The sequence below is a fragment of the Rhinolophus sinicus genome, linkage group LG07 (genome assembly GCF_036562045.2).
Source record: "Rhinolophus sinicus isolate RSC01 linkage group LG07, ASM3656204v1, whole genome shotgun sequence".
Lineage (NCBI taxonomy): Eukaryota > Metazoa > Chordata > Mammalia > Chiroptera > Rhinolophidae > Rhinolophus > Rhinolophus sinicus.
Window position 1 is genome coordinate 118,072,465 of NC_133757.1, and position 11,066 is coordinate 118,083,530.

The window sequence follows — 11,066 nt, forward strand, 5'->3', positions numbered from 1 at the left end:
TGCTATAGTTTCTGTACCCCATGTGTCCATAAATCAAGATGATACATGGCTAAGACAGCTCTCTGGGTGTGATGGAAAGCAGATAGTGGTGGCCTGCTTGGCATGTCACAACTTGATCTAATCTGTTCTTTTAAACATATCATGTTTAAATGTGGATGGAATTAATTTATAAATTCAAAAAAGTGAAACCCAGAAAGCCTAGGGAATGTGGATTTGATTTTCATTAATTGGTCTGAAATTACAAATAATTCCCCTCCACAGGTACAAAGAGGCCATTTATGGGAAGCCTCATGGCACAGTTATCTTGTATTTGGTGGTAGAATAAAAGTGATTGGGAGTCTAATGAAGCACAATATTTTTAGATACAGACAAAACTATACACATTTCATGAATGTGTAATGCCACCAATATATGTGGCATATTAATCATAACTAGTCTCCCTGTGCCAGGCATTTTGCAGGAATTATAGGAGTTGGTCATGGGGGTATTGAATCTACTTGAAATATTATTCCAGGAGCCCCATCATTATGATGCAAGAGACTAGGTACTTTAAATAAATAGAGACACTAGAGGGAGCTCATTTTTAGAGAATTAGCTGCTGTTAAATCCGGTTGGGTAGAAGAGAACCTCTAACAGAATGTACCAAATGAAAAATGAGTCTTCCATATTCATTAACAACGCTGGGAGTAAGCTTGTACCTTCACCCAGGAAGAACTATTGGATATTCTAATCACTATGGAATAGTATGTTTTAAATTTCATTCGGTGGCAGCAATTCATAGACAGCCAAGCTAAAGAAGTAAAATCATAGGTAAACTTCGTCTGGCATAAGTTATGGCTAGATATCACTAAACATTGTAACCTTTAGCATTGTTCTCCAACAGCCCAGATCAATGAATGAAGAAGGATTTTGTCATGCATGCTATGAAATTGATTGAAATTGAATAGATAACAAATAATTCCCTGACATCCATGAGGTGTAGATGGGGAATAGATGGGCTCATTATATAATGATACATAAAAATTTGTGTCTGTAAAGATATGGAATATGTCTGGTATATGATTATGGTCATGAATCATGTAAAATACAGGGTTTATTGAGGATGGGCTTCTAATCACCACTCTAGTCACTGAAAATATATCAATTTATTAGAAAAAATGTACTTTTGCAGGGAAGAAACATCATTTGTATTTATGTAAGCTGTGTCATACATTACCATAATATTTTTGCCACAGCTAAATAAGGGTTTGTAATTACATTGAGATAATTAAATACATACTAGATTAATGTAGAAAATTATCCCTGAACAAGAAAATGTTACGGAATCAATAGAACCCAATTTTTCAGAAAAAAAAAAAGTGAGAAAAAGTATATATTTAATTAAATACTCTCACAGACACATAGAAAATAATACAGATGATTGAAGTTGATGGAGGAAAAGAGTAATTGACTTGGTAAATGAACATCAGAAAACCTCAGTGTGGAAATGTAAACAAATAACATACTTTGCAGAAGGAATCCCCACTCTTTATTGGATGGTTCAAATCGATATCAGAGTTATTCTGCTTTAGTGAAATACTGCAGAAAAATTCTGTAAGCCAAATAGTGAAAATATACTAAAAATAGTTGGTATTGAGATGCTGACCATGGTCAGAGGGTAGGTTAAGAAATTAAGTGTTTAACAGCTAGTCTGTGATTCACTATTACTGGGAAGAGGCACTCCCAGGACACAGAGAAGGCATGTGACCCTGTGTGATCCTTTAAACATACAGAGGACAGAGCTAGTGGCAATGAATCTGATTAATTTATTTATTTTCTTTTGCTAGCAGGAGAGTGGTTATCTTTGAAATGCTTTTAGCACAATGTGCTTGGTCATTTCGGATCACTTATGGTTAGCAGAGCAGGTTTCCATGTACTTACAGGACATGATTCCCTGGAAAATGGCACAGATGCTACAGAAATACATGGGTAATAGAATGAAGATATTTTATGTCTAACTAGGTCCATCTATGTAAGTGAAGTGTCCACGCCTCCCTAGCAATCTTATTTATCTACTTAGGCAAGAAAGTATCCCTGATAAAAGAATCACAGATCTATTGAATCAGACTAAGGTGGATGTCTGAACTACAGCTTTGCTGGAGACTAATGATTACCTGAATTCTTAAAGTTACTATTAAATGTTGATATTCTGGAAGATGTCAGATTCATGCAATCTAACTTCATAATTCAATCATTTTATATTATCTCAAGGAATCATGTTAACAGAAAGGAATGAATCCAGGAAGCTCAAAAGGTAACAACATTTAGGAGTCAGAGCAGATGAGAAATTAAGTCCCCATATGACTTATAAATGCATGAGGAAAACTAGGAAATAAAAGTGTTATGAAAGTAAAGAAGGTATAGAATTTATGAAGTGAGATATAGCAAATCAGATAAAAATAAATTAATTCATATCTGTCAGTAATTATGATTGAGTACAGTACCCAGAGAGAGCTCTAAGTGGCTAGAGGAATAAACACTGCTTCATAAGAGAGAGTAAATATTTAAGATTCTTTGGAGAAGCCTAGTTGTCCAAGAAGGAGTGTGATGGAAAAAAATAATAACTAGAGAGAATTATATGGCATGAAACAAATGTCATTAGCTGAGGATAAGTGGACAGAGCTGCTAACCATTTTCTGTAAAGAGCAAGATATAGCTATTTTAGGTTTGTGGGCCATGCCATCTATGAAGTAACTACTCACTTCTACCTTTATAGTGTCTAAGCAACCATAGGTAATATGTAAACAAACGAGTGTGGCTATATTCCAGTAAACTTTTATTTACAAAATTAAGTGGCAACCAGGATTTGGCCCATTGTTTGTCATTTGCTTATTCCTAGCTTAACAGGTGTGATTAAACAATACAGTAAATGTTTAAATTAAAAAAAAATACATATGTATTACAATAAAAGACACATTGCCATTAATCCGCCTCAAACTACTGCCCCTTGCTTCAAAAACACCTATCCCATCATTCTTGCCACTTTCTGAAGCAGTTCTGGAAGTCCTCCTTCCTGAGTGTCTTTAGTTGCGCTGCCATGGCTGCCTCGATGTCCTCAATGATTTTGACTTTGGGGAAGAGCCAGAAGTGCCAGATCCAGTGAATGAGATGGACTGAGGACACTCTGTAATGTTTTTATTTGACAGAAATAGATGTATACCAGAAATGATGTGTGACATGGAGCGTTGTCATGATGGAGGATGACTTATGGCACACTTTAAAACACGCCTTCTATCAACTGTAGCTCACACCCAACTGGCTGCACCAAAAAAGCTAAAACTTGTCACACACTGTTACTAAGGTTCAACATGCAGCTTCCCGTATTGAGGATCCCTGGCTTTCCATTGGATGGCACTCGTCAGCAGCATTCACTGCATTTCGTGATCATAATGATATAAGACTATAGCTAAAAGGTGGGTTCTGACTTATCGATGGATATGTGTCCACTTTAGCATTTATATTGTACTTTATATCACAGCCCTGTGTGAGATTCAGTATGGTAATGACATAGCATGAAAAGGAAAGTGGTCTTTTGACTCAACATTGAGAAAATCTTACATTTAAAACTGAATTGAGGAGGATGAGTCAGCAAGGGACTCTTAAAAGGATTATCCAGAGCTGTAGGAAGAAAAACTTAAGGGTGTGGATTGATGGATATCAAGAGAAGTGAGTGCTTCAAGAAGGAAGGAGTCAAGAGTGCTGAACACCTTTTTACCAAGATCTTCAAGGATAGTGATGCTGGTAAAATCATATGAGAGTAGATTGAGGCTAAGTTGGAGGTGAAGAAATGGAGCAGCAAGTGTAGGGGGCAAAATAAGAAAGAAAAAAAAGAAAAATCTTTCAAAGGCTCAACTATATCATTTTATAGATAACTTTCGTAGGAAGTATGAACAAAATAATGTATATATACATATACATACACATACACATATACATATACATATACATATATATATTTATATTTTAACGAAAACTTGAGTACGTTTTAAATATGGGGGAAATTAAAGTTGAAGAAGAGCTTGACTATACAGAAAAATAAAAGAGAGTTGGTGATGTAAATTTTGAGAGAAAGAAGTGATATGATTATGATTATAAGCATAAGAGGAGGGCCTTCAATAAGGGAAAACAAAGCTCCACTGTAGTAGTTAGAAGACTAAAGGAAGGGATTGATAGGAATTTAAGTAACTTCCTTCAGTTGGGAATGGGGGATTTCTTAACTGTCTTCATAAACTTTCTTCACTTTAGACTCCTGTGTCTAGTAAAGGTTTGTAGAGAAGAGAGACCTTTGGGAAATTACTCCCCCCTCCCCACTTTATGCAGGAATATATGTAGACTATGAGTCAGAGTGTTTAGCTTTTCCTCTCTGAATCACGGGTTTTGGCTGAAGCAAAACTAAATAGACCTTCCTAAGATTTTTGAGTCTTGATACTGAAGACAGAGAAGAGTTTGATCTCATTTCTAGCAGCAGTGGTATAAAATGGAGCATTTTATGCTACCTGGACTCCAGGCTGCTATTATATCTTATTCCAACAGCTTATCAACTAAGGTAATAAAATCTTTTAAGAAAAAAAAATTCAGGAAATTGCTAATTTATACCATTTAAAAATGCAAAAGAATATGATTAGGAATGGTGTGTGTGTGTGTGTGTGCGTGTGTGTGTGTATGTGTTATTGCAATGACTTTTAACCTATTAATTTAATGTTGATATGAGTTCATTCAGCAGAAAGTCTGTCTTTGACATGTTAGCTTGAGTAACCATGTTTTTCTAATTGTGTGTGTGTGTGTGTGTGTGTGTGTGTGTGTGTGAATGGGGAAATGTAAAGTTTAACACTCAATGAGGACTGAAAGATAAGATATTTAGCATAAATAGATAAAAAATGTAAAATCTCTGTAGGGCAAGAATGAAGCACCAGTTAAGTGTTGATGTATTTCTTAGATTTGAGTTAGTTCTTAGATTTAGGATTCATAGCAAACATCAGTTTGACTAGATTGAGGAGGGAACCTCAAATGTGTACTGTAGTCCGCCTTCTGTTTTCTTTTCAGGCGACTTGAGGACATTCATAAGAGTATTTTTTAACTGAGAAAAAAGAAAAGAAGTCCACATGTTAGGGAAATGATACTAACTTTTTATATATGTGGTTCTAAGCTCATTCCTGAAGATGCCAGAAGCCACTAGACTTTACACATGAGATAGATGACAAATGAGCTCTGACCAGAGCACATCTCACACTCAGCTCGGTGGGATTTTAAAACCATAAGATACCCATTGCTCTAATCCCTATGTTTGCAGTTGAAATAAGTAACTTCAATATCTGAAAAATCCCCATTGTAAGTGTGGCCCAGAGCAAGATAAAGCTAGTCATTGATTCCAGGTTACCCTACAAAATGCACCTCGATGAGGTGCACTTCTAACCTACCAGATCCAATAGGACATAGAATTTCTATGGCTCATCTTAATAGGAAAATTACAGACATTTATGGCAAGCAGACACATCACTGACAGCAATTAACAGTATTCCTCCGAATTACAGAGAGATTAAGGTTGAAAAATGAATGCTTGTTTTATTTTGTCCAAAGTGAAAAAATCCAAAGCCAGTGTTATCTAATTCCACAATGTCAACTGTATGTAGCACAACTCTTTATCCAGCGAAAATGTCATATTCAAAGTAGGCTCAGCATGAAATGAAAGAAACATACAAACAAACAAAAAAACTTAACTGAGTGGATATCTCAGGATTCCCAGACACCCTCTATCACACAGTATCCCTTTTGCAGTCCAGCTCTACTCAGAGGATTCTGAAGAAAAATGAAATGGAATCATATAGCTCTCCACTTTTTCTGTCTGACTTATTTCGCTTAGTATAATAATTTCAAAATTCATCCATGTTGTCACAAATGGCACTATTTCATCTTTTCTTATGGCAGAATAGTATTCCATTGTGTATATATACCACAGTGATTTCACTGATATCTGGGATATAAAACTGAAAGCAACAAAGGAACAAGACAAAAAAAAAGAAAGAAACAAAAACTCATAGACGTAGACAATAGTTTAGTGGTTACCAGAGGGTAAGGGGCAAGGGGAGTTGTAGATGAGGGTAAATGAGATAAAATAAATGGTGATTAAAGGAGAACTGATTCTGGGTGGTGAACACACAATGTGATATAGAGATGATGTATTACAGAATTGTACACTTGAAACCTATGTAACTTTACTAATCATTGTCACCCCAATAAAATTTAATTTAAACAAAGTGAAATGGGACATTCTCTAAAATATTTTGGAGTAACAAACTTGATTAAATTAACCAGTTCTTTTTTTAGATATGTTCTCTTCTATTATTAGTTAAGGTGACCATTATGTTTTCACAATGTATAAAAAATACATTAATTTATACTTCTCTGTGATCTCTTTCTCTTGATTATTTTTCTTCTTTTAGCAGGCTATTATTTTCTCAAGAGTATTTATAAGTACCATTCACTGGTCATGAGAAACCTTCAATTAACTGCCTTTCCTGCAGTGTATATTATTACCTCATTATCAAGTTTTCTTTTTGTTTTTCTCTTTACTCTTTCAAGTTATGTATTTATTGCAATTGACCCACATAAAATTTTCTTAATTATTTTAAATGACACTTTTATTAGCATTAACACATTTTTTTTTCCATGAAGTTATTCTTGAAAGATAAATTGAGCGTAAATTTTTAAATTGTTCTTCATACCATGGATTCAAAGAAACAAGTTCTGATAGGGGAAACTGGCTATATAAGTTCTAGTTTTGTTTGCTGAAATGTACCTCTTAGAATCTTGGTTTCCATATTTGTAATATTAAAGACATTTTCTAGAAGGATTTTAAGCTCTATGATATTGTAGATTTCTCTTTGGCCATTATATTATATAATGAAAATAATACATGATATAAAATCTAAAATTGTAACTAAGTAATTGGCATTAGGTCCCTGTCAATTCTTATAAAAATTAACTCTTATGGCTATCAGTTTCTTCATATCAAAAATGGAGTCAATGAATCTCAACATTAATTATGATCTCTTTTAGAATACGTAACGATAGTTTCTGTTACAATCTTAAATATAACTTTTTCATATCTGCAGATACCATGATTATTTTTTAACTGATATGTGGAACTTCATTTTCACATACCCAAATATTCAACATTATATAAAATACGCCACGACCTGTAATTAATTGAATGCATGTCTGGATTAGTGAATGCTCCTTATATGTTGAATATATATCAGTATCACATCAAAAAAACAGCTCAGTGAAATGACAGCACAACTAGGTAAGCAGGGAAATATTTTAGAAATATATTTTTGAAAGCTTGGAAGATTTCCAATGTAGTAAGGAATTGAGGGTTCAAAATTTTGGATAGAAGGAAACCGATATGAGCCCAGAATTTGGAGGTGTTTTTTTTTTTGCCAGTGGATTTTAAAAGAAGCTTAACACGGAGAAGCTGTGCTGCAAAGAAGTCACATAGTGACAATTGGAGACAATGTAAACACAATATTAAATATGCATATAATATTAAACATATATATAAAATATATAATATGTGTATATATAATCAGAAACAAAATGAAACATTCCAGTTTGTCATATGAAATTATTATAAAGATTAATTTGATGAAGTCACATAATGTATTAGAGAAAGCCAAGCTCTAAACGAGAATCAGAGTATCATCTATTGAAATGATAGTCTGGAAAGAAAGTTTTAAAACACAGATAGAATTTAGATATTTACAAAATAATTCAGAGATTTAGGCAGTTAGTCAATGAAACTGGGGGCTGGATGGAGTGAGTCAGATCAAACTCGTACATCTTGATTACTTAGAGTTGGGATTTCTAGACCAGAAAACATTCTGATTTGTGGTTAAAATCTTTCAGCTCAAAGTAATTAAGGCGCAACTGCCAACTTTATTTCTTTTCACCTAAAAATATTATTTTTTTGTTATTGTAATGTAGAGAAAAGTCTACAAAACAAACAATGTTCATTGATGTGAAATAGTTTTTCATTATTATAACATGAATGAGCAGTAATGTAAGTGAAAATATCATGTGTTCTCATGTCCATTTAGCAACAGATGACACAGTGAGCTGCAATACTACCACACAATACTACCACCACCTTGACTTTTATACCTGGAAGTCAAATACAGTTACTGCGTTCTAAATATGATGCACTCCATGCATCTTCCTAGTCATTGCTAGAACGAAGAAAGTCAGGGGCATCACGAATACAATCTCACCTGATAATTTTTGAGTTTTCAAATCAATCTCATTGGTCGATCAAGATAGAATTAAATCTCTCCAACTTTATCACAGCTTGTCTCATTGTGCATAATAGATCATTACTAATACATTTAACACTGCCTGTGACTTCCTCATTTCTTCCCACCATATACTACTTTTATGCTAGCTCTAAACTGCTTGTATTTTCTTGATTTTTCCTGACTGCTTCACCTCCCTTTGCCTTTACTGAAGCTGACCCTCTGACTGAAACACTGCCCTGGCTCTCATGTATCATTTCTTTCTCTGGGACACAATCCCTATTCTACCATCTTCCTTATTATCTGCTGATGATAATCCTTAAAACTGAGTATTAAGTTAACCAGAGTGAAAACATCTCTTACTCATTAAGAAGGAACACACCAGCCCCTTTTGAGGACCCTTTTGAGTGCTTTTCTGATATCTACCAATGCACAATTTTATTACACTTACATGGTTATAGTCCATCTAGAAGATTGAAGTCCCTTATGGAAAACTTCAGGAGGGTTAAACACCCTTAATTGTCTTGTGCCTCATGCTAATGTGTGTGTGTGAGTGTGTATGTGTGTGTGTGTATACATCTATATTTCATGATATGTTTGACACTTATTTAAGCTTTCTTCTATAATATGTACTGTTTTATACATAAAATGTGTAAATCTGTAATTGATTATAATATTTTACTTCAGGGTTTGGTTTTATAGAAAAACATAATAATTGAATGACTTTCTCAATTAATCATATCTGGGAAAAAAGGCAGCCTATTATTCAACTGTAATATTTTCACCAAAATATGTTTCATTCGCTATGCATTTTTTTTAGCTTGCCATAATGTCTAGGAACAGATCATTATTTGTGGCTGATTTTACAATGTATTCTTAAAATGTGATAGCAAATCTCACTTCTAATTTAAAAATATCCCCCAAATAATAAAGAAGTATGATATTGCCAACTTAATTAGGAAAAATACATTATGAAAGACAATGCAATCTTATACAAAGCACAACTTTGAAAACTTATTAGTACTTTTTACAGTCATTTCACTAAAAAGAGCTACATTATTGAATATTTGAGTGATAATTACTAAGGTCACAGAAAAAATAAATTTGAAACTTCTAATATACGAGTCTGTGTTCTGCTCTTAAATTTTGTTCTTATTTAGTTTATTAAAAATAGATGGAGACTTAATATCAGAAATAGGAATTGGAATGATTATATATGTAAATGAAATAAAATATCCCAGTGTCTCATTTAGTTTATCAACTAAACAGGATAAACATTAACAATACCTATTACTTTGAAAAGTGTTGACAAGAAAAATATGGATGTAATCAAGGCATAAAACATGAGTTTTTCTGTTATACCTTTTCTTGAAAGATAGTCATCAACCTTATTTGAATAGGTCTTCGTTTATATTCCTTTGACTACTGTAGAATTAAAATTTTGACTTACAAGGAAAATAAGTAGGAAGGAGAATTTCCTACAGGAAGGATTTTCATTTTCCATCTAAGGGCCAGGTACACAAATAAAATTCTGCTGAGTCTCTCTTATAGTCAGATATTTTTTCTCATGTTCAAGTGCTGTTCAGATGGTTTCTACTGTTCCTTAAACATATGTAGCTAGACACTTAAAAATAAGAAATATAATAGCAATGCCTACTTTGTTTCAGAAAAAAAGTATACTGAAGATTAAATACCTACATTTAATTTTGTATAAATATGAAGTTAATATTAAAAATTCTAATTTTTAAAAATATTCATCAATTCTTATAAACAAATTTGGAAGTTCAGAGTTATACATTTACTCAAGACAAACAAAACTTTTTTAGATCTAACAGTTTATAAAAAGGATATATTTCTACTTATTTTAATTCATTTCAGAATTTTACTAGTGACAATAAAGATTCTGTCCTAATTATAAATTATAATATAATTACATTGAGCTAAATAACAAGGGATTAGAATGTTTTTTGAGAAATATTTCAAATAAATTATCTCCAGTTTTCTTTCAACAACATTCCCTCATACTCAGTCAGCTACTTAACATTCTTTATGCAACAATGCAGACTTGATTAGAGCAGGCTAGGTTATGATTTTTTTCTTTGGAAGGATATTTATGCTCATTATGTGAAAAATTTTGCTCTGTGGAGTATTTATGAGTGTCTCCAGTGGTTAGGCATTTGAACCTCCTAGATAGCTATTAGAATAATATGACCAATAAAAACTTGTTATACGCACAATTGAAAGAAGTTTGAGTTCTTCACTTCCTACTTCTCTACCAACCTCCACCTCTGAGGACTTGGACTATATTTTAATTATGAACTTCCTACTAATTAATTTTGCATAAAGAATTTTTTAAAAAATAAGTTTAACTAAACGTGGGTCTCTCACACGATATAGCCCTTCTTTTTGAAAAATTATATATCTGTGGCTGAGACAGGAAAACTTGTAAAATATTTAACAATAATATGACTCATTAGGGATTTTCTAGTGAAAAGTATCACATTTGACCATAAATGGGAATCCCGGCCCTGCACAGTTGTCTTCTAATTTTCAAGCCTAGATGTGACAAGGTAAGTTGTCCCTTTCAGCTCTAGCAGTTTCCGTCAGACTTGGTTCCCACTGCATTAAGTGGTTTAGAAGATGACAGTGGAGGAGAAATGGCAACTCAAAAAGATAATATTGTGTCCATTTATAATCAGGATTACTATAATTTGGTACATTTAATGTAATAGTATTACT